Consider the following 23986-nt stretch of genomic DNA (forward strand, 5'->3'; position numbering starts at 1 on the left):
CCTCAAAATCATAGAGATCTGTCTGCCTCTGCCATCTGAGTGCCGGGATTGAAGGCATGTGCCACCAGGACTGGCCACACTTCTGCCATTATTGATTAGGCCATACTCCCCTATTGTTGCAAGGGGAGCTGGGTAAAACAGTTATTAGGTAAGAACACAAGTACTGAGCTAACAGTCTAGTGCAAGACTGTAGAGATGGTTGATGGGTAAAAGCATTTATTGCTCTTGCAGAGGACCCAGGTTACGTTCCCGGCACTGTCATGGGATCTGACACCTCTGACCTCCATTTGGTGCACATACATAAAGACAGACAAAACAGTCATACACATAAGAGGAAGTGAATATTAAAAATTATTCCCTCTGGGCAGTGGTGGCACACTCCTTAACTTGGCAGGCAGAGGCAGGTGGATCTCTGAGTTTGAGGCCAGCCTGGTCTGCAGAGCGAGTTCCAGGACAGCCAGGGCTACACTGAGAAACCCTGTCTCAAAAAAGAGGGGGTGTAGGATGGATACTAAGGAGAAGTCACCTATGTCTGCCACAAGAGCTTTCCGTCAGCTGCAGGCCAGGGTCTGGTGAGTTAGCTCAGTGGATACTGCACACACATGAAGAACCAATTTCTGATCTCTAACACCCTTATGAAGAAACTAGGCATGGCAGCAAGAACCTGTAAGCCCAGTGCTGAAGGGGCAGAGACGGGATCCTTGGAACTTGCTGGCCAGTCCAGATAAGCCCATGAACTCAAGCTTCAGTGAGAGAACTTGTATAAAACACAAGGTAGAGAAGTAATTGAGAACATCCAAGGTTCACACTAGCGTCTACGTATGCATACAGATGTGTGAAACCACACACACACACCAAAAGAAGCAAGGATATAAATTCCGGCCACCATGCGTCATGACTTCCTAGAATGCAATGATAGACGGTTTAGACTGTCAGGCAGGACATAGACGTGAGTGGTGGGGGTGGGACCCGGGAGGCCTGCCGACAACCCACGCCCTCCTTCTGTCTGTGCAGCCTGATAAGCTATTGTCAAACCTCAGCCTTCCATGGAAAGCCTCAGTTCTAAAAACAGTCACACGTCTTAACTGAGTCATGACATCAGTCATGAGACCATGAGCCATCTCAAGAAGTGGCTTATTAGCTGACCAAGCGCCTGAATCTCATGGTGGTCAGAACACCCTTCTAAGATTAAAAGTTCCCCGAGGCTGGGCAGGGCATGGTGCACACCTTTAATTCCAGCACTCAGGAGGCAGAGGCAGATGGATCTCTTGAGTTTGAGGCCAGCCTGGGCTACAGATCAAGCTCCAGCACAGCGTTCACTTGCTGTTGGTCACTTTGTGTTTGTGGAGCACTAGTATATGTGCTCATTTGAGCTGTGCTCTTTTATTCTCAAAGGAAATTTATTTGATTTTTATGTATGCCACATGGGTGTGCCCTCAGAGACCTGAAGCCGGTGTCCCATCCCCTGGAGCTAGAGTTACAGGCTGTTGTGAACATGGGTGCTGAACTCTGTCCTCTACAAAAGCAGCAAACACTTTCCTTTCTTTCTTTCTTTTTCTTTTTCTTTCTTTTTTTTTTTTTTTTTTTTTTGGTTTCTTCTTCAAAGCAGGGTTTCTCTGTGTATCCCCAGCTGTCCTGGGTGTAGACTAGGATGATCTCAAACTTAGAGATCTGCCTGCCTCTGCCTCCTGAGTATTGGGATTAAAGGTGTACACCACCATTGCCCTGCTGAAATTGACTTTTCTTAAAATAAAGTGCTGCTTTTGGTAGTTGAAGGAAACAAAATTCTGGTTTTGTAACAGGTTAGCCAAACCACATCACTTGATCTAACCACTTTTTTTTTTTTTTATCTAACCACTTTTTTTTATCTAACCACTTCTTGAGGAGTAGCTGATATGCCCCAAAGTTAGGATGATGGCCAAACATCTGTCATCTGACACTGGCCAGCAGCCTCCTCAGCAAGTTATGAGACACCCATACCCACAGAGAGAGAGAGAGAGAGAGAGAGAGAGAGAGAGAGAGAGAGAGAGAGAGAGAGAGAGAGAGAGAGAGAGAGGACATGCCTGCCACGCGCAGGCCAATGCTCAGGTGTAGACTGAACCTGGGCAGTGGAGGCAGGTGTTGTAGCATCAGGAGATCAATGGTCCTAGCTCACACACATGCTGTAACTGGCATCTTTGTATTACTCCACCAGTCTGCAGGTGTGGGACCCTCTTTGAGGAACTGAAGGGAATATGTCTCTTCTATTTCATAAGGACAGGTAATTTGGCTGGGACATAATGCTGACAAATTAAAAACCAGGGCTGTCTTTCAACTGCCTGTGATAAGAAACAAGGAATCTGATGAGCTAAGGAAGGGACAGTGTTCAGTTGCTTTGAGAAACCCAAGCCCCAGCAGACCTGTGATCCATAGCCCTAGCACAGTCCCTGAGTACCCCAGCTCTGAGACCAGACCCAGGGAAAAACACTCTGACTTCAAAGCCAGAGCCAAAAGAACCCACTTCTTTGCTGCTAGAACCAGAGCCAGTTAAAGAAATTCGCCCTGGCACTAAAATTGGAGTCTAAAAGCTTAAAAGGACCCAAGAAAGAAACACAGTTTGGCCCTGAAGCCAGAGTCATCTCTGCCCCCTCACACAAATCCAACCAATCCCTGAGCAGGAAAAACTGACCAATCCCTGAGAAGGGAAGGAGTAACCTCTACTCTAAAGGCATGACTCCCCATGGATCTTAAGCCTAGGGAAGTAGTAACCCCTAGCCTAGAGACATCCCCCTGACCTTAGCAGGAGGCAGCCTCTTCCAATCAGTGAGGTGCATGACTGCCCCTGACCTTAGCCCACAGGGATAGGCCAATCAGAAACGGGCAGCACAACACCCCAAGGGAGAGATCAGTCAGAAACGGGAAACACTCCAACATAGGAAGAGGCCAATCAGAAATGAGTTAACAACTCCAGGTATCCATGTCCTGAGACAACAATGTTGTAATTCCCCCTAGACCCAAGGCAGCCAATCAGCTCAGTCCAGATACCCTGGCTTGAGCCAATCCCAAGCTATTGAGGTTTGAAATTCCCCAAGCCCCTTTCCTCTTGCATGGCCACTATACACTCCCTCCCCTCCCCTGGGCTACTGCGGCTGCTTCTTTTTCTTCCTCAGACAGATGAAGTGGCCCAAGTTAACTTGGAATAAAAACTCTTTGCTTTTGCTTGGGATCCATGGTGGTATTTTGGGGATCCAAACTTTGGGCATAACAGCTTGGATTTCAGGGAGGATTAGGAGGTTAGAGCTGGGCAGGGTGGTGCACACCTGCAATCCCAGAGGCTGAGCCAGGAGGATCACAAGTTTGTGGTCAGCAGGGAGGGGAGTAGGCAGGGATCAAAAAGGTTAGCACAGAAACAAAGTTGTATAACAGCCAGGCATTGTAGTGCACTCTTGTAAGCATTGCAGTTTGGATGGAGTGGGGATGGTTTCTGGCACTCAGGAGACACAGTGTTACAGCTCTGGGTGGAAAGGTATTCTGACTCTCAGGAGCCAAGGAATACCACAGGTCACAGTAAGCGCAGCAGCTTACAGCCCTACTTCAGGGAAAGGCTTCCCCAGTGTATTAGCTCTGCTCCAGCAGAGGAGGCTTCACCACGTTGTCACAGTTTGGTTCTGGTTTCAGGAGTGTACCATCCATTTTGCTAGGGGAAGGTTTCCCCTGCAAAAGTGTTACAGCCCTGCTTAGCTGGCTCAGCTCAGCTCTGCTCTGGCTCTGGCAAAAAGTTGTTGCCCAAATTTCATTCAAGAGATTTATTGGGAGGGAAGAATCCAGGAGAGCGGGACTTCCACAAGCTGAATAGACGTTTATATAGGGCTTCTTGGGGGGGGGGGGGCGGAGTTTTTCCAGGGAGTTTTCCAGGGTGGGGATTGGCCAGATTTCAATCCCTGAGCTCAGAATGGCTAGATCTCCTGCTCAGGGATTGATTGGTTTTCTGCACAGGTTCAGGATCAGATTTATCTCTGGTTTCAGGGCCAAAGTGTGTTTCTTTCACTGGTCCTTTTTAGCCTTTTGGCTCTAATTTTAGAGCCAGGGTGTGTTTCTTTCACCGACTCTGATTCCAGGGACAAAGTGTGTTTCTTTGGTGCTGGCTTCAGGATCTGGGTGCATTTCTTTGGTTCTGGTTGCAGGGCCAAAGTGTGTTTCTTTGACTGGCCCTTTTCCCCTACAACTCCAGTAATCCCAGCACTTGAGCAGTTAAAGAGAAACACTCAGGTAGCCAAAAACAAAACAAAGAAAAAAAAAAACCAGGGGGCAGGGGTGCTGGTGAGGTGACTCAGGTTAAGAGCACTGGCTGCTCTTCCAGGAGTTTTGAGTTCAATTCCCAGCAACCACATGGTGGCTCACAACCACCTGTAATGAGATCTAGTGCCCTCTTCAGGCATAGATGCAGGAGGAACACTATATACAGAACAAATAAATCTTAAAAAAAAAAGTCAGCACACGCCATCTAGTATGTAGAAACTACATCATTGCACTGCTTTGTTTTGCTCAGCAATGAGGCTGATTTCTACTGTAATAAAAGTAACTTTTTCTTCCATCTCCCCTCCCCCAGGTGCTCATCCAAATGGCTAGTTAAATGTCATGGTTCATCCTGTTGTGCCATGGTCCTGCCCACCGCCAAGTTTCTTCTTTTTTGTGTTTTCTCCTATTTTGGCAAGTTCTTTATCTGCAAACAGAACCTGTTTCCATGGGAAACTTAAGCAGAGCCAGTGGTCCAAGCATCGAGCTGGGTACCTGGGAGTTGGGTACACTTTACAATTAGACTTTTTTTAAAAGATTTTTTAAAATTTATTTTGTACACAGTGTCCCACCTGCAAGTATGCCTGCAGGCCAGAAGAGGGCACCAGATCTTGATGAATGGTTGTGAGCCACCATGCGGTTGCTGGGAAAGGAACTCAGGACCTCTGGAAGTCAGTGCTCTTAACTGCTGAGCCATCTCTCCAGCCCTACAATTGACTTTTTGAAATATTTTTGTTTTTGTAGCTCAGGATGGCTTCAAACTCACTGTATAACGAAGGATGTCTTTGAACTCCTTATCCTCCTCCCTTGCCACCTTCCTTGAGTGCTAGGATTAGCAGTGTGCATCAAACCGAGCTTCACGCTCGCTAAGCATTCACTCTGCCGACTGACCCACATGCCCAGCCCTGCTGTTGGCCTTTATATCCAAAGATTCCTCACTTACGGGTCCAGTCAAAGCCAGATAAAAAATATCCAAGGGAGGATCATTGAGACGGCTTATTGGTTAAGGGCCAGCAGAGGCCCACTGACCTGAGTTTTATCCTCAGGATTCATAGAGGTGGAAGGAGAGAACCAACTCGAAGCCCTCTGACTTCAATCGTGCATAGACCCAGTGTCACACTCCACAGGGCGTCAGTGATATTACAGGGGAGGCCTCCCTCCTGCTGCGGCCTTCCACCAGGCTGCCACCTCCCTTCCCTCGCCCTTGCAGAGTTTCTTACCTGAATTGTCTGGTTTACACCCCATACCTACCTTATGAAGTTGTCAGAAGTAGTCCCATCCGCCTTTGAGATGGAGTGATGACTGGACCTTGGAGTCATCGTCACCTGGGTTGGGCGGTTGTTTGAAACAGGGTCTCAGTGTGTAGCTTGGGCTGACCCAGGCTCTCGAATCTCCTGCCTCAAGCCTGGAAAGTGCAGGGATTCCCAGATGCCTCACCACACCCAGATCACAATGAAGATTTCAACTCTAACCTTGCCGAAGATAAATAAGATGTGCTCTCTCAACTGCATCAGGGTCTCCCAAGGCCCTGCCTGAGACTACCCCAGAAGTCTCAGGTCTCAACTGGACATGGTTACACAGGCTGTAACTCCAGGGTCATTCTCAGATGCATATGGAGGTTAAGGCCAGCCTGAACTACATGAGACACTGTCTCAAAAAGTCAGGAAAGCTTTCCCAGGTCTCACACAAATCATTTTGCATGTTACAAATGTCTACCATATGCATTGGCTTCAATGAGCAGAGTGGGCAAGACATCAGGACCCTTGACTATCTGGGTGGCTCAGGGCAACTGGGTGGATCCCCGCTCCCTAAAGGACTTTAGCAGTATCATCTATTCACCAGTGGGGCCGGGAGAGGTCAAGATAGGGTTTCTCTGTGAAGCCCTGACTATCCTGGAACTCACTCTATAGACCAGGCTGGACTTGAACTCACAGATTCACCTGCCTTTGCCTCCTAAGTGCTGGGATTAAATGCATCACAATCGCCCCCCCTTTAAGATTTATTTATAGCAGATCCCATGTGGAGCCCTGCTAGTCCATATTGTAGACAGGCAGGATGAGAACCTGGGATCAGAGAGGGGGTCTAGGTCCCGGAATCAGATTGCGAGCAGAGCTGTGGCCGGCAGGTGGCACCCTGAACCAACCAATGCCACTCTCACCTTGGTGAGGGAGTGGGGGTGTCTATGAAGACAAGGCTTCACCACAAATGTCAGAGAACCCAGAGAGAGCATGGGAGAGACAGGGACATGGCTTTGTAACGAGTGAACCTCCCGGGGATGGCTTGCACACGGGAATAACCTGGAAAGTGAGGCTCCTAGTGAAATGGACCGGGCAGCGCCACCTGTTGCCAGCCTAGAGCTTAACTGGGAAAGGGAGGAACTGTGGCGTTTGCCTATGATTTAAATTGCAGGCATTCCACCAGGCTGAACTCCATGGTTTCTTTTTACTTCTGGCCCATGGTACTTATTTTCAGTTTGTGATGATTCTAAACACAGCGTGTCTGAACCCGCACCGCTGCCGCTATTCATGGGGTGCAAAGTGCATCCGCCCTCCAGGAAAGGGAAGGTAGGAACCAGCACCACAGAATCCACGATGTCTTCAGAGCATCACAGCAGGTGGCACACACCTGCCAAAGTTACACACCCTGGGCAGAACTGCGGAAAGGAAGGAAGAAACTAGAGGGCAGGGAAGGAGGGAAGGAAGGAATTTGACGACTGTAATCTGGGATGTCTGTGCCATTGACACCCCTCCTCTCGCCATTCTGGTTCTGATACCCCACCCCAGCAGTTTGGCACAGCCATCCTCCTTACTCAAACCCACACACACACCCCTCCCCAATGCATACACAAATAAATAAATGTTATTTCTGAAAGGTTTTATTAACTTTCCGTGTATGTAGGGACCTTTACAAGTAAATGAAGTTCACATATGTTATGAGAACATTTATTTTTTCAGACTGAGCAACCCATCCGTGAAGGAGTGTGTGGTTGGGGGACATCTGGGCTGGAGTAGGGAAAGATTGGCCTTGGGAGCATGTGGAAGCTGGGGCAGATGTGGACACCCAGATGCTCCTTAATGCAGGGTCTCTGCAGCCTCTGGCAGCCAAGGCTCTGTCCACAAAGGATCCTCATAACTTCCGGTGTGGGCGCCAGACTGCTTCCTGAAACACTCCATCAAAAGTCACCAGTGGATCAGTTCAGCAAACGCTTGAGCAAACGCCCAGCTCCTGCCACGAGCAGCCTTCTGGGCTGTTGGGATCTCTTCATTTTGGAAGTAGCATTGCTTCAAGGAAATTCTTAGGTAGGGTCAACATAGTAAAAATGGCAATCCTTCCAAAAGTAATCTACAGATTCAATGTAATCCCCATCAATACTCAACTTCACAGACCTTGAAAGAACAATACTCAACTTCATATGGAAACACAGAAAACCAGCATAGCCAAAACAACCCTGTACAATAAAGGATCATCTGGGGTCACCACCATCCCACACTTTAAGCTCTACTATAGAGCTATAATAATGAAAATAGCTTGGTATTGGCATAAAAACAGACAGGTGGACCAATGGAATCAAATTGAAGACCCCAAATATCAACCCACACACCTATGAACACCTAATTTTTTACAAAGAAACTAAAAATATAAAACGGAAGAAAGAAAACATTCAATAAATGGTGTTGGTATAACTGGCTGTCAATATGAAGAAGAATGCAAATAGATCCATATCTATTCCCACGCACAAAATTCAAATCCAAATGGATCAAAGACCTCAATATAAATTCATCCACACTAAACCCCATAGGAAAAAAAAAGTGGGAAATGCACTTGAACGCATAGGCACAGGAGATCACTTCCTTAAATAAACACCAGTAGCACAGACACTGAGAGCAACAATTAATAAATGCTCAAAATCCTTAGTCATCAGAGAAATGCAAATCAAAACCACTCTGAGATTCCATCTGACACCGATCAGAATGGCTAAGATCAAAAACACCAATGACAGCTTTTGTTAGAGAGGATGTGGAGAAAGGGGAACACTCCTCCATTGCTGGTGGGAGTGCAAAATTATATAGCCACTGTGGAAATCAGTATGGCGATTTCTCAGAAAATTAGGGATCAACCTACCTCAAGATCCTGTAATACCACTGTTGGCATATACCCAAAGGAGGCACATTCACAGCACAAGGACATTTGTTCAACTGTGTTCATAGCAACATTATTTGTAATAACCAGATCTTGGAAACAATCTAGATGCCCCTCAACTGAAGAATGGATAAAGAAAATGTGGTACATTAACACAATGGATTACTACTCATTGGTAAGAAACAATGACATCCTAAAATTCGCAGGTAAATGGACAGAACTAGAAAAAAAAACCATCCTGAGTGAGATAACCCAAAACCAGAAAGACAAATACAATATGTACTCACTTATAAGTGGATACCAGACATAAAGGAAAAGATACCCAGCCTACAATCCACAAACCCAGAGAAGCTAGAGCCCTCTTCCAGCCAGAAACAGATGGAAGCAGATGCAGAAATCCACAACTAACCAATGGGCCAAGCTCCTGGAGTATAATGGAAGTGAGGGAGGAGCGATAATATGAACAAAGGAGTCAAGACCATGATGGGGAAACCCACAGATCACTGTCTCAGGTCTGACAAATGGGGAACCTGCATAAGACCAAACTAGATTCTCTCTCTCTTTTTGGTTTTACGAGACAGGGTTTCTCTGTATTGTTTTGGAGCCTGTCCGTCCAGCCGGGCCTCAAACTCACAGAGATCCGCCTGCCTCTGCCTCCCGAGTGCTGGGATTAAAGGCCTGTGCCACCAACGCCCAGCTTAGTGGAGCCCATTCTATATGGAGAGATACCTTGCTCAGCCTAGACACAGGGTGTGGTGAGTAGGGAGATGCCTTGGTCCTGCCTCAATGAGATAATGGGACAGACTTAGTAGACTTACTAGGGGACACCCTACCCTCTGCAAGGAGCAGACACGAGGTGGGGGAGGGAAGGAGTGGGAGGAGAGAAGGGAGGGGGAACTGGGATTGGAATGTAAAAAATAAAGTAATAAAAAAAGAAGAAAGAAAATTCTTAGTGCCTGTTTAAATGCATTTCAAGAGGAGGGGCCCAAAGCAGTGCCAGTAAGCACTTGAGTCAAATCCCATTCTGGTCTACTCTGTTGTTAATCTTTTGAGGCAGGACCTCAAGTAGCCCAGGCTGGCCTCAAACTCACTAAGTAGCTAAGAATGGCCTTGAACTTCTTTTAATTTTTTCCCCTAACTTTGAGGCTGGAGAAGTGGCTTGGTGGTTAAGAGCACTTGCTGCTCTTGCTGAGGACCTGGGTTTGTCGTCAACAGCCACATGACGGCTCACAACCGTTCATAACTCCAATTACAGGGATTCTGACGCCCCCTCCTAACCTCTGGTGGACACCAGGCCTGAATATGGTGCATATCCCTACATACACACTCAAACACATAAAATAAATAAACCTTAAAAAAAAAACATCCTGATTTTCCTGTTGGGGGAAGTAGCGCGCGCGCGCACGCGCGTGTGCCCATGTGGAGGTCAGAGGACCACCCTGTGGATTCCAGAGATGGAACTCTAGCTGTCAGGCTAGGCGGCGAGTGGCTTCTGCTGATTCATTTCGTAGAATCTGAATTTCTGATCCTGCCAGCTTCCCCTTCCCAGTGCTGGGATTACCGATGCGCACCACCACATTGTATGTGCCAACTATGTGCCTCTGGGGGATCAAACCCATGGCCTAGTGCATGTTAGGCCACACTGTACCAGCTCAACTACATCCCTAGTCCCTTGGATCCCATCTTTCCATGTAATCCAAAACAGAGTTGTGTGAGCTACCTGGGGCCCCAGAGCAAGGGATAGCTGCTCTTGCCTGTTATCACCACCTTGGAACCAAGGCAGACACCAGCGTCCACACGGGGGCGATGTTGTCCTCGGGATGTTTTTTCCCGAGAGAGGCTGCGATAAATGATGCTGTGCGGAAAAGTCTCAGTCTGACCATTCCAATCTAAATTTAGTCTTCCCTCAGGCTCCCACAAGCCCTTCAGCTTCCCAGAACGAACCGTGTGCATAACACACCTGGCATCCGGCATCACTCCTCCACTCCCAGACAGGAGCGGTGGGGACTCCAGCAATCGCTGGAGGTTAGTGTCAGCCTCAAACCCACCCCAACCCCACCCCCAACCCCACCGCAAGCCCTGTATAATCCAGGACTGACTTGAAAGCAGAAGTGTGGCCAGGCTTGAGTTAATGAAGGAGAGGCTTCACACCTCTGTGACCAAGTCTCGACTGAGCAGTCTGCACCCCAAACTTGCTGACCTCCAGAGACAGCCAGGCTCTCAGCCCTGTCCCCCTCTAACACTTCCTTGTGTTTTAGCTGCATTCTGAGCTTGGCTTGTGACCTGACAGGGATGCTTACTGACTGACTCACCTGGGCCTCAGGCCATCCCTATCCCTAAATGCATGCACAGCCCTTGACTTCTCTAACGGCCTCTGTCTGTACTTGAGTCCAGAAGAACTTCATGTTCTGCAGCCTCCCTGCCCCGTGATAGTCAGAACAAACTTTCTTCTAACAGATTGCAAGATATCAGCCAAAAGCAGAGAATAGCAAGGTCCCAGCTCACAGCACAGATGAACTTTGTGAACTACACAGGGCAGTAGAAACCCAAGGCTGCACTGGGTCACAGGGCAAACCCTTTCCCACACATACTGTGGGGAGTATCCCTGGGGACCATCCTTGAGTGCTTTGTAATACCTGGGGTATGGTGTTATACAGACCCCCAAACAGACAGCCACAGCCTATTCTAGTCTCCAGCTTCTTATGGGGGTTGTATTGAATGCTCGGACCCAGGAAGCCTCTGTGAGATCCACTGTGCACATTTTATAATCTGAAAAGAGTAGAGAGGACACAGTACACTAGAGGCATCAGTTAGTTAGTATATAATTCCACAATTTTCACTTTTCTTTCTTTTTTTTTTTTTAAGTTTTTGAGACAGGGTTTCTCTGTGACTTTGGAGGTTGTCCTGGAACTAGCTCTTGTAGACCAAGCTGGTCTCTAACTCATAGAGATTCGCCTGCCTCTGCCTCCCGAGTGCTGGGATTAAAGGTGTGCACCACCACTGCCTGGCTCTTTCTTTTTTTTTTTTTAAGATTCATTTTATTTTGGGCTGAGCACATCATGAATCCCAGCACTCAGGAGGCAGAGGCAGGTGGATTTCTGATTTTGAGGCCAGCCTGATCTACAGAGCAAGTTCCAGGCCAGCCAAGGCTACATAGTAATACCATGTCTCTATATATCTCTGGTTGTCCTGGAACTTGCTCTGTAGACCAGGCTGGTCTCGAACTCACAGAGATCCGCCTGCCTATTAAAGGCGTGCGCCACCAACGCCTGGCTACACTTTGTTTTTTATCGCTAACTCAAGGGGGAGCTTGGCTGTTCCTCACTGAGGTTCAACTTTACAGTGGCTGATTTAGAAATCCAAGGAAGAGAACAGAGGGAAGATGCAGGGTTAGCAATATGGCTGTTTGTTTGAGCATTTCAGGAATTCCAGGAAGGTGATCACACCTGGTCACACAAGCTTATCTAACAAAGGACTCTGGGAAAAGGCTGAGGGGAGCCAGACACCCAGACACAAAACCTGTTTATAAGAAAAGAAATGGAGCCGGGAGTGAGGTGGATCTCTGGGTTTGAGGCCAGCCTGGTCTACAGAGTGAGTTCCAGGATAGGCAGGGCCACACAGAGATACCCTGTTTTGAAAAAGAGAGAGAGAGGGAGGGAGGGAGGAAGGAAGGAAGGAAGGAAGGAAGCAGTGGACCTGAAGGAGGCCTCTGGGGAGATGTCTTAGTGGGTAAGAACACTGGCTGCCCATTCAGAGGACCCAGGTTTGGTTCCCAGCACCCATATGTTGTCTAACAGTTCCAGAGGATCCTATGTCCTCTTCTGGCCTCCTCAGGCACCAGGCATGCACATAGTGTGCATATATATGTATAACTCTCATACACATAAAAATCTCAAAAAAATCTTTTAAAATCCAGCACTCAGGCAACGCAGATGGATCTCTATGAGTCCAAGGCCACCTTGGTGGTCTATATAGTGAGTTCCAGACCAGCCAGGGTTATATAATGACAACCTATCTCAAAAAGAAAAAAAAAGTCGGGGCAGTGGTGGCACACACCTTTAAACCCAGTACTTGGGAGTTGGAGGCAGGCAGATCTCCATGAGTTTTAGGCCAGTCAGCTCAGGACAGCAAAGAATGCACAGACTACACAAAGAAACATTGTCTCAGAAAAAAATTAAATAAATAAAAATGTAAAAAAGTTCAAATCATCCACAATGTAGGATCCAGCCTGCAGCTTTCAGACTTGGCTCCAAATAGGAGCTCCAATATTTCAGGCCTTAAGAAGACCTCTGGGTAGTAACTACTAACCAGTCATCTCCATCATTTGACTTACAAAATTTGCTTTGATATTTACTAACTTTATGTGTGTGAACATTTTGCTTGCATCTGTGTCTAAAGTGCCATGAGCATGCCTGGTGCCTGCAAGAGGCCAGAAGATGGGTCTGAGACAGCATGTGGATGCTGGAAATTGAACTCAGGCCCTCCTCAAGAGCAGTGCTTTTAATGGCTGAGCCCCAACTTGTGCGTGGTTTTTGTTGTTTAGAGACAGTGCTTCACTTTGTAGCCCTGGCTGTCCTGGAACTCACTATGCAGAACAGCCTGGCCACATACAACCATCTGCCTCTGCCATCTGAGCGCACCAGCACAGCTGGCCTTGTAAGCGGTTTTTACATTTATTTATTTTTTACATGCATGGGCTTGTGCCTGTGGAGGTCAGAAGCAGTCAGATCCCTCTAGAACTGGAATCACGTCAGTTAAGAGATAACTGACTGAAATGACAGACTCTGGAGATCCACCATGGAGGGCCTCACCCTCCCTGGGGATCAGAGTGGAGATTGGGTGGGGGACTGGGGGACCTGGTGGAGAGGGCAGGGGAGGATGGGAGGGAGAGGGAGCCGGGATTGACATGTGAAACAAGCCTGTTTCTTTTTTTTTTTTTTTTTTTTTGGTTTTTTTTTTTTCGAGACAGGGTTTCTCTGTATTGTTTTGGAGGCTCTCCTGGAACTCGCTTTGTAGACCAGGATGGCCTCGAACTCACAGAGATCCGCCTGCCTCTACCTTCCAAGTGCTGGGATTAAAGGCGTGTGCCACCAACGCCCGGCAAACAAGCCTGTTTCTAATTTAAATAAAAAATAAATAGGAAGAGAGAGACAGAGAGAGACAGACAGACAGAGAGACAGAGAAGACAGAGACAGAGAGACAGACAGAGAGACAGACAGAGAGAGAGAGAGATCTGACATGGGAGCTTTGAACAGAACTCAGGTCCTCTAGAAGGGCAGCAAGTACTTTCAACTGCACAGGCTGTCTCTCTAGCCCAACGTTATCTACATCAAGGTTTCCCTCAGGGTTCAGGTTCCTTCATTCAGCCATGCTCTTTTCTTGTGTTCTCCAGTTTCCCCTGCTTGTTGACGACAGTTTGAGAGCCTTAGGCAGGCACAAACCGGTTTGGGGACAAAAACCCTTGCTGCTGTGAAGCAAATGTGAGACCGGGTGGCCTGGAGAGGAACAGTAAGGTGTCCAGGTTCCTTCTGGGCACAGAGCCAGAGGGAGACCCAGAATAGACTGGTCCAGTGTCTATCTCTGGCAGGGGTGCTGGGAGCACCTTCAGGTCTGGAAATGGTGTGGCCCCTCCCCAGCTTCTCCCCCTCCCCAGTGACCTCAGTACTAGCACCCTGTAGGACAGTGTGCCCTTTGCACCCCCTTTCTTCACTCAAGAGTACCCCAGATTATCACAGAGCACAACCCTCAGAGCAAAACAGCCATGTTTATCAGATCAGTTGTGCCAGTGTGTAAGAGTCTATCACGATAGGGCTTATTGGCTGCTGGCATTCTCCTGGAAAGGAGTGGCTGGGGAGGGTCACTGGACTGTCACCTGTGATTTCCAGCCGCTTCCACGCAGACAGCTGGTTGGTACATTTAGAGAACTATGGATTTGATGATTAGACCTTTGCTTTGGTTTTAGCAGGTGGTGCTGTCTATGTGCTGAATTAAGAAAATGCCCTATAGACTTGCCTACAGTCTGACATAGTGCCTCACTTTCTCACTTGGGCTTCCCCCTCCAGTGACTCTACCTCGTGTCAAGTTGACATAAAACTAGCCAGCACAACTGGGGGATGAGATGGTTAGCTCTGCTGCCCCATTCCATGTCCAGAGAGAATACACAGGACTGTTAGGGAGGGGTGGCTCCGATGGGGCTTTTGGGGTAGAATGGGATATCTGGAGGAGTGAGAGAAATGGCAGGTGAGATTAGGACCAGGGTACAAGTCACCACCATCCAGCTGAAGGAGCAGGTTAAGCCCCCAGACATGAGTGTTTACTCCAGATACTCAGGGAAAAGGAAAAGGTTCTTTAATTAACAGTGTACATCTGATTCTGCCTGACACCCAAAGAGAAACCCGCCTTTGAAGAGAAATCCTTTGCTGCTTGTGTAGATTGTGAGCTCTGACATTCCACACAGACGGTCATCTGTAAACCTTTAGGTCCCAGTCCCAAGTTATACATTCAATAGTTAAACATGTTCTACAGGGGATATTTGGAGATGGGGATTACAGTGCCCCTTCCTGCCTTTGGACTGATGGTAACATTAGTTATAGTGCTTGCTGTAGGGATCACTGGGACCGGGAAGCTCTGCTGTGTCTGGGAATAGCAGAATTGCTAAGGAGGATTGTCTCACTTCTTTAATGAGTTACACACATCTGGTTGTGCATCTTGTAGATGACATAAATATGAAAGAGTCTGTAAGGCGCATAAAACTGCTAACTAAAGGGAGGGCTATATGCCTTCCTGAGTTCTGACATCAGAGTCAGCTTAGCAATCAGCTAGATTGAGGACTATGAGTGTTCAGTCCCCTGTGACCCCGAGTTTTGAGTTGGAACCTTACAAAAGATTGTTAATGGTTCCAACAGCAGGGAATGACATAGGAGGGAATTTGGGTAATGAAGTTACGGAGTATTTACCAATAAATTTACTTAGAGGATGTGAAGTCACACAAAAGTAAAATTTAGCTGAAGAACTATGGTCTCGACTACAGACAAGTGACATTCTAAACCAGACCACCTTAAAAAGGGGTGGGCGCAGGGCTGGAGAGTTAGCTCAGTGGTTAAGAATACTTGTTCTTGCAAAGGACCTGGATTCCATTTCCAAGAGCCACATAGATGCTCATAACATCACCCCTAGGGCCCAGCTTTCCATTCTTGCCTATATAAGATATGTTTAATTGCTGACCATGTAACCTGAGGCTGGGACCGAAAAGAGATTCACAGACAACAGCTTTTGTGAAAACACTAGAGCTCGCCAGGCGGTGGTGGCGCACGCCTTTAATCCCAGCACTCAGAGTGAACTTTTAAGCACAAAAACCTTATCCTGGGTTGACACATACAGTTAACAAGAACAGTCAGTCAGAAGCAGAACTACAGAAGTAAAAAAGCAAGGTCAGCCCATTTAGAGACTTCCCCAGAGCTATGGACTTTGACGGATTAGGTCTTTGTTTGCATTTTTGGCAGGTGGTGCTGTTTACTTGTTGAGTTTTACAGCCTGGCTGGCACGTCCATCTTAGTCAGTTGTGCTAAATTCTGGAGGCCTGCTATAGATCTGGTACCCTCTTCTGGGCTGAGGGCACTGCATGATGGTGCATAGATATAGACAAAACATATTTTTTTCTTTTTTCCAAGACAGGTTTTCTCTGTGTAGCCCTAGCTGTCCTGGAATTCACTCCGTAGACCAGGACAGCCTCGAGTTCAGAGATCCACCTCCCTCTGCCTCCCGAGTGCTGGAATTAGAGGCATGTAGCAATACTGTCTGGCAAAATTTTTAAGAGCCTTCAGTCAGGCTCTTGGATTTCCAGACAGGAAGCAGGGAATAGGGTGGGAAGATGTGGATCACTTGTCTCTTCCTCCTGAGTACACACAGCACCATGTCTGATTAACCAGGGCTAATATAGGGCAATTATAATTTAAGATGGCTGCAGTCATGCCAGGCCAAATCCATAAGTGGCTATTTGAATAAAGCATGTATGTGCAGCATGGAATACTGTCCAGCAGATCTTGTTTCTAGAATCATTCAAGAAAGATAACCAAGATTTTTAGGACCAGGACTGGAATAGCATTAGCCGGGAAAACCTTTCTGGGCCAGGAACTAAGGAAGTGCTTAAACATACATAGTTATTAAAGGCCACCAAAAGAGCAGCAGTGGCCAAGCCTGGCCCAGTCCAAGCAGGAAGCAAACTAAATTGATGTTAGATTAAAATCAAAAGGAGTACACAGCTGTAAAGTTACAGCCAAGAATCCGCACAGATAGAAGGAAGTGCTATCAATAAGTCAGTGGGAGGGTGAGACAAACTTCCTAAGTTCAGAACTGCTGTAACTCCAGCCAAGAGAAGCAGGGGGTTCAGATGGTCAGGGTCATCCTGAGCCAGATGTGGAGTTCAAGGCCAAGCTGGACTACACCAGCAGGTCTCAACCCCACCCCACACGTGGGCTGGAGGCACGGTAGTCGGCAGAGTGCTTGGCTACAAGGCACAAAGTCCTAGATTGGGTGCCTAGCCCAGCATAAATTGAGCAGGGTGGTGCATACCGGTAACTTGGCAGATGGAGGCAGGGGGCTCAGAAATTCAAGGTCACCCTCCAATGCATAGCAAATATGAGGCCAGCCTGTCTTGGGTGGCTTAGCAGGTGAAGCACTTGCCGCACAGGCATTACAAACCATGTTTGATCTGTGGAGCCAACACAAAGGGGAAAGAAGATCAGCCTCACACTCACAGTCCCCTCTGCCCTCCAAGTGTACAACCTCCACATGCAAAATAATAGTTAATATAATTATTATTTATTATTTGGTTTTTCAAGACAGGGGTTCTCTGTGTAGCCTTGGCTGTCCTGGAACTCACTCTGTAGAGCAGGCTGGCCTCAAACTCACAGAGATCCACCTGTCTCTGCCTCCCGCATGCTGGGATTAAAGGCGTGCACCACCACCACCCAGCCCTATTTCTCGTTCGTAGGTGTAGCTGCACACACCAGCTTATTCCTAAAGCACACCAACCTGGAGCCTGTCAAGAACTCATCATGATTATCCTCATTTTACAGATGGGGAAACTGAGTCAGTCACGTAGAGGCCAGGTACTAGGCCAGATGCTCTCTCTAGCCAAGGGTACTTCTCAGCCCCTCCAGGGTAGCCCCACCCAGTTGTGCCTGCTGGCTCCCTGCCATGTGTTTTAGAATCTTAGCGGGCTGTGAGGGGTTTACCTGGCACTTCAATACCGTGGTAGAGATGGCGAGAGAGGGGCTGGAAAGACGGATCCCAGGGGAAGAGCACTGGCCGCTCTCCCACAGGGGTCAGCTTCAACTCCCAGCACCTGCGTGTCCGCTCACAACCTTCCACAACTCCAAGTTCAGGGGACCCAGGGGTCTCTCCTGGCCTCTGGTGGGCATCAGGCATGCATTCAGACAGGGCACCCATACATACTACATGACTTTTTAAAAAAGAGTGAATGGAGGGAGGCCAGAAAGGAGTGGACAGTGCAATATGGGTTAAGAGTGGGAGATGTCGCTTGGTGTTGGGGGCGCACGCCTTTAATCCCAGCACTCTGGAAGCAGAGGCAGGCAGATCTCTATGAGTTTGAGGTCAGCCTGATCTACAGAGAGAGTTCCGGGACAGCCTCCAAAACAATACAGAGAAACCCTGTCTTGAAAAAAAAAAAGAATGGGGGTGTCAACTGGCCCCCCCAATGTGAAGCTGAAAGGACTTCAACAGACTCCTATCGGTTTGAGTCCTTTCATCATTAAGGCAGGGCTAAGCTTTCCACCTCCTAGGGTGGGTGTGAGAGGTGCAGGAGGTGTGTTTCAAGCCTTGTGCATGTGCTGAATGTGGGTTTTACGCCAAGAAACAGCCCCTGTCTTATAAGACGCAGCTTGGGACTCTCAGCCTCAAGACTCAGGCTGACTACAACCAGGTGCAGCTCTGACTTAGGAGTCTCCAAGTGAGGCGCTGGTATCTCTGGTGATGCATGGGTCACGCATCTTCCACAGTTTCTGCCAGGTCACTCATCTTCCAAAGAAACAGATCTCTTCATTAGGGGCTGGAGACATGACTCAGTGGTTAAGAGCGCTGACTGCTCTTCCAGAAGACCAGGGTTCAATTCCCAGCACCCACATGACCGCTCACAACTATCTGTAACTCCAGTTCCAGGGGACCCAACACCAATACACATAAAATAAAGGTGAAAGTTTAAGTCCCTTTGCAGATTAGAGGCGAGTGCTTAAAACTTAGCAGTTCCTCTCTGGGTCCCAGGAATCCAGGTTTAGCCCCTCTCTGGCAATGTGTCCCCTCCCAAGAGACCAGTCCAAAGCCACCTTACCATGCCGCAGAGCTCCTGTGCAGTGATCCAGTTCAGAACTGTGTCCATTCCTAGTGGCCTCTTCTCTAAGCTGCCCAAAGAGAGGTCTCCCAGACCCGCAAGCCTTCCGGGGTGGTGACAGTGCTAAGAGCCCTTCTGAGGATGCACAAAGAGTCTCCTCTCAGCTCAGCTGTTTCGAATTGCACCATTGCGAGGGGAGGAGAAGGGAATGAGAAAAACAAGACTAAACAGACAAAGGTTAGCATCTGAGATCACCGCTGTGCCCCTGGGCCAAAGCGGGTCTCTGCGGGCTGCACTGGGCAGCTCTTTCCGGGTTTTTCTTTATTCGCAGAAAATCAAAGGTTTTTTGTTTGTTTGTTTTTTAAGGCTCCTTCCTGACCGCCCCCATCTCTCCGTGGCTCAAAGTCACGCAGCAAGTTAGGGGTGGACCATTTTCCAGCTCCAGAACCCAGTAGCGATTCCCACCCACAGAGACCAGTGTATGCATTCATGTATTTCCCTCCCCGGGTGGCCCTGGGTGTGCAGTCCTTCTGAGGACATTCCAAACCCACAGGCCTGGCTGCGTTAGTTCCATGGAGAGTTTCTAGATACTCACTTAACTCCACCCCCACTGGCGTAACTGGGCGAAGAGTCACCACCTGACCCAAACTGAACCAGTTAAGGGTGCCAACTCCTTGGCATCATCGATGTGGTCCAAGATGGACATGTGACAAAACAAACCAATCAGAGTTTTTCCTGTTTTGTTTTGTCCTTCCTTATCAGGAATCTGCTTTCTTGGATCAAGTTGTGTCTCGGCCCAGGTGGGAAGATGCCCCTGTGGGTGGGAGAGCTGGGTGCCATCCTCAGCGAGAGGTTAGAGAGGAACCCTGGCCCTCTCCCAAGGATCCTCCTTCCAGTCAGTGAGCCACCCCAGGACCTTCCCACTGCAGCTAGTTTGAATTAGGGTTCTGTCTAGCAGTGAGTGACACGCCCTGCTAAGAATGTGACTAGGAATCCATCACAGTTGAGTATGCCTTTAGTCCAGCACTTGGGAGGCAAAGGCTGGAGAGCTTGTTGAGTTCCAGGACAGTCTAGCTCTATATAAGGAGACTGCCGGGAGGGTGGGGCGGGGGATGGCTGGGGTAAGCATCACAGGGTGTCCTGGCAGCTCTAACAAGCTAAGCTCAGCCTTATGTCCCCTGTCCTCAGTGGACCAGTTAAAGTGGCAAGGAATAGAGTTGTGGAACATTATTTTAAGATGTGATACATTTGTTTATGCTGTGGAACATTTGTTTAATGATACAAAGATGTGCTGCATTCTTTTATGTTGCCTTTGTTTAACTCTGTGAAGCGGTGTTGCTTTGCCTGTCTAAGACACCTGATTGGTCTAATAAAGAGCTGAATGGCCAATAGCTAGGCAGGAGAAAGGGTAGGCAGAGCTGGCAGGCAGAGAGAATAAACCGGAGGAGAAATCTGGGGAGAGAAGATTGAGGAACGAGAAAAGGAGGAGGAGAGGGGATACTGGGGGCCAACCACTTAGCCACACAGCCAGACACGGAGGAAGAAGGAAAGAAAAGATATACAGAAAGAGAGAAAGGTAAAAGCCCAGAGGCAAAAGGTAGACAGGACAATTTAAGAAAAACTGGCTGGAGGGGGGAGGACCTGGGCCCTGCCCAGGGTGATATGACTTCGGGGATCCCCCATGGAGTGCCTCACCCTCCCTGGGGAGCCGAGGGAAGATGGGATGGGGGGGAGCTAGTAGGGGGTGGGGGAGGAAGGAAGGGAGAGGAAGTTAGGATTGACATACAAAGCAGGCTTGTTTCTAATTTAAATTAAAAAAAAAAAAAGAAGTTTGAGACCAGCCTGGACTACCAAGCAAGTTCAGGACAGCCTCCAAAGCCACAGAGAAACCCTGTATCAAAAATAAATAAATAAATAAATAAATAAATAAATAAATAAATAAATATAAATAAGAAAGAAAGAAAGAAAAAAAAAGCTGGCTGGAACCAAGCCAAGCTAAAGCCAGGCATTCATAAGTTAAAAAAAAAAAAAAAAACCCTCTGAGTATTTATTTGGGAGCTGAGTGGGCAGGCCCCCAGAGAACAAAGAGCAAAACAAACAAACAAATAAACAAAAAATCCCAACTACAGAATAATGGAAAGCAGAGAACCCCAACTGTTTGGAAACAGGGACTGATAAAGAGGTCCAGTTGCTACAGTAGCTCCCAATGCTTCAGATCCCCACCTCCTGTTTCCCTGGTAACACCAGAAATGTAAACGTCAGTTTTCCCTTCCCTTGACATTTAAATCACCTCATATAAAGGTGGAGGTATCTGAGTTTTGTTCTAAGTTCATCTGGTGGAGACATGGCATTCTAAGCTACCCGAGAGGATCTGGGAGGAATAGTGATCCCCCCCCGGGAGATAATGCACTTTTCCTCCCCAGAAGCCCCTTCTCCAGGCAGGTGTTTCCAGGAGCAGGCAGGCGGGATTTCTTCCCACTCTCTGAGTTACTCAGAGAAGCACACCTTTCCTTTCTTTTTCCTTACTTCTCCTTTTCCTAGCTGGATCCTGCCCAGAGCATGCTTCCCAAGGTGCTCTGGGTTTTTCCACTCTTTCTCTGAGCCCCCCTTCTCTTTTTGCCATGTGACTGCTTGTCAGTCATCATCAAAATTGTCATGGCTTTCTACTTCGTTGCCCTTCCTGTACCTGCTAGGATTTATGGCTTGCCTGCCCTATTGTTTTTTCTTAACATCTAATAAAATTATCCTTGAGATTCCTTTGGAGTCTGTTGCTAAATTCTTTCATTAATGAGACTAAGAACCCCAAAAGTAACCTGGGGGTGAGAGCTGGAGAGGTTAAGAGCACTCTCTTCTCTTCCAGAGGACCCAGCTTCGATTCCTAGCACCTACATGACAATTAACAACTGTCTGTAACTCTGGTTCCAAGGGATCCAACACCTTTACATATACAAGCATGCAGGCAAAGCACCAATACACATGAAGTACAAGCAAATAAACCTGCCGGGTGGTGGTAACATATACCTTAATCGCAGCACTCAGGAGTGCCAGGCCCGCATGGGCTATAGAGTTCCAGGACAGCCTAGGCTACCCAGGAAAACTCTGTCTTGAAAATCCAAAAATAGTAAAATAAAGAGAGGGAGGACTAATGAGCAAAGGGGTTAAGACTGGGCTGGTTTAACCCCCAGAAACAGCTGACCTGAACAAGGGTTAGCTCTCGAATCACATACTGATGGCTGGGAATCCAGCATGGGACTGATCAAGACCCTCTGAATGTGTGTGTCAGTGAGGACCTTGGGTAGTAGATCAGTATTTATCCCTGGCATACAAATGGATTTTGGGCTCCCATCCCACAATGAGAGATGCTTTCTCACCCTGGACTCTTGGGGGAGGGTCTAGGCCCTGCCCTGGATGAAATGACAGACTATGGACAACCCCATGGAGGGCCTCACCCTCCCTGGGGAAAGGAGGGAATATTGGGGAGGGTTGGTGGGAGGGCTGGGAGGAGGGGAGGGAAAGGGAGAGGGACCTGAGATTGACATGTGAAGCAACCAGTCCTGGTGTAAGAGTTAGCCTGAGCACACAGGTAGAGGTGGGGCCCTGCCCATCATTCTCTGTCCCCATCTGTCCTGGCGGGTGGCCTAAGAAACTGTCAAAACTGTACAACAACTTGTTACACCTCTGGCTGGTGCCAGGCTTCAGGCTTTCCCTCCTCAACCAGGAGATTTCTGGAAAAATTCCAATTCCTTGGGGACCATTATTTCAATCCCCTGCTAGGTAGCCAGAGGGAGGGATACCAAGTGTCTGTTTTAGAATATCTTCAAACCTGCTGGTCTAGTCCAGCTACCGGGACTCTCATCTGCCAGTCTGGATCCCTGTCTCCCCCAGCACAGTGTTCGCTGTCTTGCCTGGTGACACATATTCAGCAGCCAGCTGTGTGGATGAACAACCCAAACAGAAACGGAGTCCAGTGACCTTTTGTTTGTTTGTTTGAGACTCTGTAGACCAGGCTAGCCTCAAACTGGGAGATCCACCTGCCTTTGCCTCCCAAGTGCTGGGATTTAAAGGTGTGTGTCACTACTGGAAATGAAAAGTAATCTTCCAGACTGTCTGCAGAATATATGCCCAGTAAACTATTAACACACTGTGGTGCTGTGGGAAGAACCCCCAAGCTGTAATTTGAGGGAAAGAGCTCTTCACACAAGAATCTACCATGGGGACAGCTGGCACATTCAGAATGCAGCATTCCTTATCGTCTTGAAGATAAGATTAAAATATGCATCTCTGATGACAATATTCCTCATCGCCTTGCTAAATGAGGGATGTCCTTCAAGAGATGAGCACTCTCTGATGGACTGACCTCTGAAGTATGTGCTGAACTCTCCCTGCATAATTCTGCAGTCCGCATTGAGATTCCCTGGAACTGGAGTTATTGGTGGTATGAGCTGCCCTGCCTGGGTGGTAGGAACTGAACTTGGGTCCCCTGCAAGAGTGACCAGCACTATTTTTTTTTTTTGGTTTTTCGAGACAGGGTTTCTCTGTGGCTTTGGAGGCTGTCCTGGAACTCGCTCTGTAGACCAGGCTGGCCTCGAACTCACAGAGATCCGCCTGCCTCTGCCTCCCGAGTGCTGGGATTAAAGGCATGCACCATCGCCCGGCTGTGACCAGCACTATTAACCATCCCTTTTACTCCTAAATTTAAGCTCACCACATAGCCAAGGGTAACCTTGAACTCATATCCCTGCTGCCTCTATCTCCCAAGTGCTGGGCTTAGAAACAAGTGTCCCCATGCTTGACCCAGATACCTTTTTGTGTTCCTTGTGTCTGTTGCATTGGAAACTCCAGCTTAACCCCTGCACAATCCTGGAAGTCCCATTTCTGTCTCTCTTCCCAGACAGAGGAAAGGCTCCAAAAAGCCCAGCTCTACATTCTTGGCGGCTATTGTGGCTTCTTCCCCTGAAATTACCTCCACCTGAGAGCTCAGTTTTTGATCATACTGTTGACCAGCTTGTAGCGGCCGTGTCATCATCCCTCACCTACAGCCTACAAAGTCTCCCTGCTTTAGTTATGGGGGAGGGTGCAGCTTCTCCAGCCTCTGTCTGTGGGCCTGGGTAACTCTCCCAAGAGTTGCTTTGCTGGAATAAACGTGTTGTTATACTTTTTCAGTCTGGCTCACTGAAACTAATTATAGGTGGGAACAGAAAACATATTAGTGTCATTGGGTGC

The 23986-nt window shown here is 48.1% G+C and overlaps 1 long non-coding RNA gene across 1 annotated transcript; it reads right to left on the reverse strand.

Moving 5' to 3' along the window:
* Positions 1–15989: 15989 nt before the first annotated feature.
* LOC110340373 lies at positions 15990–23670 on the reverse strand. Its single transcript, XR_002382166.1, has 3 exons — positions 23566–23670; positions 18764–18932; positions 15990–17125 (listed from the first exon to the last, which is right to left on the reverse strand). It is a non-coding gene; the product is annotated as an uncharacterized LOC110340373 (long non-coding RNA).
* Between the last annotated feature and the right edge of the window lie 316 nt (positions 23671–23986).

Source organism: Mesocricetus auratus, unplaced genomic scaffold, assembly GCF_017639785.1.
Source record: "Mesocricetus auratus isolate SY011 unplaced genomic scaffold, BCM_Maur_2.0 Super-Scaffold_100010, whole genome shotgun sequence".
Classification (NCBI taxonomy): Eukaryota; Metazoa; Chordata; class Mammalia; order Rodentia; family Cricetidae; genus Mesocricetus; species Mesocricetus auratus.